Genomic DNA, 7,446 nt, shown 5'->3' with positions numbered 1-7,446 from the left:
GCAATGTGCTGCTGCTCTTCGAGGGCTTGGAATTCAAGGCCAGCTTTCTGGAAACTAATAGCTGCTTGGAAGAGGAGCTCAGCAGCTTGGGCCACAGAGGAGAGGGTGGCTGGCTTCTGCTGTTACCCTTCCTGCTGCAGGAGTTGGTCTTTCCAGGGTGCTTGAGTAGAGAGGGGCAGTGGCAGCAACCTCCTCTGCCTCCTTGTGGGCCCCTCTGGGGTCCCTCAAAATCTGCCTCAGTAGCTGCAATGGTAGCTCTAGAGGCAGGAATGGGATTGTCAAGAGGAGAGCTGGCTGGCTGGTTCAGCCGTGAGCCTGATAAACATTGGTGGCTCTGTGGGCTGGGAGCTGGACATGGGAATGAAACCCAAGTTACTGTGCAAAATATTGGGATAGTAGCTCTCTAATATTGTCTAAATGTGAAATGTCAGATAATGAGATAGTTGATAAGTGAGGAGTGGGTATACTCATTTCATTTCAGTTAATGAATATTAATGGTAATGATGATGCTGAAGATAATTGAAATGAATGGGAGGAGAAGCAAGACATGGTTCTATGCTTGGAGACTGATGTTGCTTTATTTTTCAGGCAGTTTTTTCACTTCCCAATTTCATGGAGTCAGGCATGCCTCCAAATAAGAACAACTTTGAGAGCAAGGAAATTCAACCTCAAATCTCCAATGAGTCAGAACTTCATTGAGAACATGACCCTGTGAAATACAATTGCCCCATCCTGGCTCCAATTGGGAAAAGAGTGGACATTGGCTGCAAGTCTTTCTATCCTAGCTGTCAATCTCATTAGTGTGAGATGGACAGAAGGACACCTTATGTCTTCCCACCAGACCCTGTGTATTGTATCTTCTGTGATGATTACTTCAAAGTTATTTCCAGAGATTTTTCTCATTCTATTTACCCACCTTCCTGCTGTCTTTGAGGTTGATGGAAAGCAGGTAGTGCATTCTCCATTTCACTCATTCTCTCTAATATTCAAGTTCTAACCACCCAGGGGGGAGAAAGATGAATTTTTTTTCCCCCTTTTATTACAGGAAAAAATTTGTGGACATTAGCTGACATCAGCATTGTAAAAACTATCAAATAAAAATCATTCTCATTGAGACAAATTTTCATTGTATTTGAGGTGGGGGGTTGAGCCTTAGAGATTTAATTTACTTATTTTAAAATTTTTATTGTGATTTGGGTGGAAATTTACAAAGCAGATTCATTTTACTCTCAACAGTTCATGGACATTCGGTTTCACAGCCCTGATTACAATCCCCAACCACAAAAAGCTCTCCTCCCATCTCCACCCTGTGACTGGCTCTTCCCTGCACCCTTCTTGTCCATACATTCCAGTCCGTCCAGTTTCCCCTCTGTGCAAATGCTGCCCTTCTAATGTCTCATGGATGATTGATCTCAGGAGTACATCTCCCTAAGATAGGTGGGCTCCGAGATGCAATTCCAATCAGCCGCTGAGATCCACTCATGCACTGCTACATAAGTGACAGTTTAGGTTGGAGACCAAGAGCTATAAAACAAGAACCTTCAAACCTTATGAACAAGAGCCTTAAAATCTGAGAGACTGGACCAAATTAGACTCTGTCACTTATTACCTGTGTGAATTTGGGCAAGTTACTTAATCTCTCTGACCCATCATTCCTCATCTATAAAAAAGGTGTAATAACATTAATGACCTCATCAGCTGTTGTGAGCATTCAATGAAAATAAAGTAAATGGTAAATAGTACCATAACTAATGAATGATGATGGTAGTGGTGGTCTTGCTGCTGCTTTTTGAGTTGATGTGGGACTGTGGTCAGATGATCTGGGAAGGTATAGAAGAAACCCTCACATTTCCATTGTGGCCACCCTATACCCTCCAACAACTTCAGTGGTTACTTTTCAAGATACCAATTTATTAGTAAAACTCCTGATATATTTCAGTGTGTGGTTTATGAATCTCCTGTTAAAGTACTTATATTTCTGATTTATAGGTTAATTTCCCCCTTTTTGTATTAAACTGAATCATCTACCACACTCATAAATTCACATTGATATATTACTCTTAGGTCCTTGTTCACCACATGTGCAAAGATTCCTCCACCCTCCTCTCTACTAATTATTACCTCTCGTATTCAGAATGTGGTTTCAGCACCATTCATTATTACTTGATGCATTCTCTAACCATATTAGCTTCAAGCCCATTGCCATTAAAGCAATTTCAGTTCACGGCAACCCCATGAGTACAGGGTAGAACTGCCCCATAGGATTTTCCTAGCTGTGATATTTACTGACAGAATTTCAAGTCCAATTCAAAAGAGAATGCGGAATGAAGGATATCATTGCTGATGTCAGATGGATCTTGGCTGAAAGCAAAGAATACCAGAAAGGTATTTACCTGCATTTTATTGACTGTGCAAAGGCATTTGACTGTGTGGATGAAAAATTATAGATAACATTGCAAGGAATTGGAATTCCAGAACACTTAATTGTTCTCATGAGTCCATACATTGGCCAGGAGGCTGTCGTTCAAACTTAACAAGGGGATATTGCATGGTTAAAATCAGGAAAGGTATGTGTCAGGTTGTATCTTTCCACCATATTTCTTCAATCCGTGTGCTGATCAAGTAATATGGGAACCTGGACTATATGAAGAAGAATGTGACATCAGGATTGGAGGAAGACTCATTAACAACTTGTGATAGGCAAATGACACAACCTTGCTTGCTGAAAATGAAGACTACTAGAAGCATTTACTGATGAAGATCCAAGACTACCACCTTCAGTATGGATTACATTTCAGCATAAAGAAAACAAAAATCCTCACAACTGGACCAATAAGCAACATCATTGGTCCAAACAGAGAAAAGATTGAATTTGTTAAGGATTTCATTTTACTTGGATCCCAGTCAATGCCTATGGAAACAGCAGTCAATAAATCAAGCAACATATTGCATTGGACAAATCTGCTGCAAAAGACCTCTTTGAGGACTAAGGTGCACCCGACCCAAGCCATGGTCTTTTCAACCATGTCATATGCATGTGAAAGCTGGACAATGATTAAGAGAGACTGAAGAAGACTTGGTGCATTTGAATTATGGTGTTGGCAAAAGAATTTTGAGAATACCATGGACTGCCAGAAGAACAAGCAAATCTGTGTTGGAAGAAGTACAGCTTTTTAGAACGCTCCTTAGAAGCAAGGCTGAAGAGACTTTATCTCACTTACTTTAGACATGTTATCAGGAGGGACCAGTCCTGAGAAAAGGACAGCATGCTTGACAAAGTAGTGGTCAGAGAAAAAGGGAAGACCCTTAAAGAGATGGATTGACACAGTGGCTGCAACGATGGGCTCAAGCAATGATTGTGAGGATGGTGCAGGACTGGGCAGTGTTTCATTCTGTTGTACATGGGGTCGTTGTGAGGCAGAACCCACATGATGACACTTAACAACAGGAACAAGAACAATGTCTATGAAAGCAGATTGCTAGACCTTTCTTCTATGAAACCACTGGCTGGGCTTAAACCACCAACTTTTTGGTTAGCAAACAAATGTTAACTATTTGTATCACCATGGGACCTATTATTTTAGTTCCACTGACTGCTAACCAGAAGGCTGGTGGTTCAAACCCACCAGCCACTCCTCGGATGGAAGATCGGGCAATCTACTTCCATAGTGATACTGCCTCAGAAACCCAAGGAGGGGTTGCTATGAGTTGGGTCTGATTTCGTCAATCAACAAGTTCGGCACACAACAACAACAACAATAACCATACCATTATTCATAGCGTAGTGCCTAAGGCACTTGACTGATAACCAGAAGGCTGGAGGTTCAAAGCCACCAACCACTCCTTGGAAGGAAGGATGGGCAATCTACTTCCATAGTGGTATTGCCTTGGAAACCCAAGGAGGGGTCGCTATAAGTCAATGGCACATAATAACCACAACAACATACCTTTATTCATTTAAGCATTTATTTTAAAAATTCATCGAACAATCATTTAGAGAGTACCTACTACATGCCATGTGCTGTGCTAGGAGCTTGGTGTACAATCGAAAATGAGTCACAGTGTGCCCTTAAGATGCTCATCCAAAAAAACTAACCCCTTTGTTGTCAAATCAACCCCAACTCATAGTGATCATATAAGACAGAGCAGAACTGCCCTATAGGGTTTCCAAGGCTGTAATCAGTATGGAAGCAGACTGTCGTATATTTCTCCCATGGAGTGGCTGGTGAATTTGAACTGTGACCTTTTGGTTACCAGCCACGTGCTTAACCCATGTGGCACCAGGACTCTTTAAGTTGCTCATTGTGGTAGTTAAAGACCCACAGACACACATAATTACAATATGGAGTAGTAACTGGTCTGACAGGAAGAGTAAAGGAATTTGAAACAGAAGGGTTTCTAGCCCAGATTTAGAGGGGAGGTCAGTGACAATTTCTCAGAAGACTTCTTCTAAACTGACACCTTGAAGAGAACTGGGCATTCCACAGCAGCAGCCACAACAACAACAACAAGATTAGCTGTTAAGGCTGCTTATGTACAGCCAAACCCCTCAGCGGATTTTGCTTCTTGGTTTGGATGTTTTGGGCCATGGTTTCATGGGACATTCCAGTTAATTGGCCTACTATCATTTTTAGTGCATCTGTTCTACTTCCTACTTTGTTGCATAGTGCCCAGGGTCTTAAGATTTTACAGGTGGTGATCCTAGGTATAACAATTTGTCTCTATTCACCTGGAACAAAAGACAAAGGAGAGTTAGAATAGGAGGAGGGTATGGAACATGTGGTTAATTATCTCCATGAAACTGCCTTCTATTGCCATAAGACCTGAAGAACTGGATGGTACCTAGCTACCATTACTGAATGTTTTGATCAAAGAGTCAATAAATCAAGCTGAATACTGAATAATATCAAATATTGAATTTTGAATAATATCAAAAGGGTGGAAATGTAGAACAGAATTTCAAATTTTCATGGAATCCAGGCTTTCTAGAGCCATTGAGGTTGAACAAACCTCTGAGACAGTCTTGCCCTGAGACAATCTTTAAACCTTAAACCAAAAATATCCCCTAATGTCTTCTTTAGGAGCTCTGGTAGCATAGTGCCTAAGGCACTTACTTGACTGTTAACCAGAAGGCTGATGGTTCAAACCCACCAGCCACTCCTCGGAAGGAAGATGAGACAGTCTACTTCCGTAGTGATACTGCCTCAGAAACCCAAAGAGGGGTCGCTATGAGTTGGGTCCGACTTGACAGCAAGTAACAACAACAACAACAACGTCTTCTTTAAACCAGAAAATGAATCCAAACCCAAACCCGTTGTCATTGAGTCAATTCCTGCTCATAACGACCTTATAGGACAGAGTCAAACTGCTCCATGGAGTTTCCAAGGCTATAATCTTTATGGAAGCAGACTGCCCCATCTTTCTCCCATGGAATGGCTGATGGATTCAAACTGCCAAACTTTCAATTAGCTCTGCACCACCAGGCAGGGTGCCTTGAACCAAACAATAACCCACTGGCATCAAGTCATTTCTGACTCCTAAGGACCCCCATAGGGTTTCCAAGGCTGTACATCTTTATGGAAGCAGACTGCTCATGTTTCTTCCTTAGAGTGGCTGGTGGGTTTGAACTGCCAATGTTTAGGTTAGCAGACCAATGCTTTAAATATAGCACCACCAGAGTGCCTTAACCAAACAACAGTTTAGCTTAAATAGTAAAGAATGTTTGCCCTGAGCAGTGTGCTTTTTTTTTTGAAAAAGGAACTATCTGTATGGGATAGATTAAGAACAGTACCTCGCAAGATTAGGTAGGCAGCTTTGGAGATAGAGGTCATGTTAATGGGGACGGAATGATTCAGAGAAGGAGGATGAGGATGGTGGCACAGCTTGAAGAATGTCCTTCATGTCAGTTAATTGTGCCTGTAGAAATTGTTGGATTGGCATATTTCTCAGGAGCATATTTTTAACAACAACAAAAATAAATTTTGTGTATACAAATGACTGGGAATTAGCTCGCTGAAGAGGAAAGAGGCTGAGGGTAGGAAGAGGGTGCAAGCAAAAGCCTCTAAGCTACAGAGATTGGGGATGACTTTGGAATGTGAGGGGCAGATGCCAACACTGAAGTCTGGTGAGAAGAGAAGCGTACACTATACATCCCAAGAGTATCAAAGAGGGCAACGCTGTGAGTCTTAAAAAGCAATGCATAGTTTATACAGTGGTTTGCTGGAGCTGGCTTATATAGGCTTGTGAGAGCTGACAAATTTTCAGTGCAAGTCAACGTAATGTTGGTAGCTTGAAATAGCTATGGTAGTAGTGTTTACACTACAGGAATTGGCAAAAGCTACAAATTATGTTTTATCCTTCCTGGAAAGCCAGTTGTTAACCATTTACCAGCACACTGCTAGATAAGAATATGGACTGTTGAGTTCATTCTAACTCCTGGAGACCCTGAGTGTGACAGAGTAGAACTGAGATCCTTAGGGTCCCCCCTCCCCACACACACTGTAATCTTTAAGGAAGCAGATCACCAGGGCTGTCTTCTGTGATGCTCCAAGCACCAGTGTTCAGCTGAGTGCGAACTGTTTGCATAACCTCTCATTTCAGACTCACAGAGACTCTATATGACAGAGACAGACTGCCCCGGAGGGTTTCCCAGGCTGGCCTCTCTACAGGAGTAGATCTCCAGGTATTTTCACCCACAGAGCAGCTGGTGGATTGGAACTGGTGACTTTTGGTTGGCAGCCGAGTGCTTGATCCCTGCACCAGAGGCCCCTTCCCTAATGTTGGGCAGATGCGAAGAAAGGGGGAGCGCGAGGCATCCAGATGTCTCTGCTTGCCTGGCCGCTGCTCCCCAAATCATCATCACGCTAATTCACCTCTTCTTCCCTGGAGAGGACTGCATTCAGTGGGGGTGAAAAGTGTTATTCCAGGGGATTTTGCTCCACTTGGAAACAGGAAAACAGGAAAATCCTGATCCCAACAGGGCAGATGATATTAAAAGCCACAAGATAGGAGTAAATCACTTTGGATTTTTTCTGTAATTTGGGAAGGTAACCAGTTGCTGTCACACTCATTCCATCTCATGATGACCCCATGTGGTTCAGAGCAGAACTGCACCCCATACAGCTTTCAATACCTATGCTCTTTCCAAAGTATATTGCTAGGCTTGTCTTCTGAGGCATCTTTGGGTGGATTTGAACCGCCAACCTTTTGATTAGCAGCAAACTGCTTAACAGTTTGCATCATCTAGGCAGCCATGTTGTTGTTATTGTTATGTGCCGTCGAGTCGGACCCGACTCATAGCGACCCCCTCCTTGGGTTTCCGAGGCAGTATCGCTATGGAAATAGATTGCCCCACCTTCCTTCCGAGGAGTGGCTGGTGGGTTTGAACCGCCAGCCTTCTGGTTAGCAGTCAAGTGCCTTAGCCACTATGCTATCAGAGCCATAAGG

This window comes from Orycteropus afer, unplaced genomic scaffold (assembly GCF_000298275.1).
Source record: "Orycteropus afer afer isolate SDZICR_OR568_19922 unplaced genomic scaffold, OryAfe1.0 scaffold00622, whole genome shotgun sequence".
In the NCBI taxonomy this organism is placed as follows: domain Eukaryota; kingdom Metazoa; phylum Chordata; class Mammalia; order Tubulidentata; family Orycteropodidae; genus Orycteropus; species Orycteropus afer.
Note: the sequence above shows the minus strand (reverse complement) of the source record.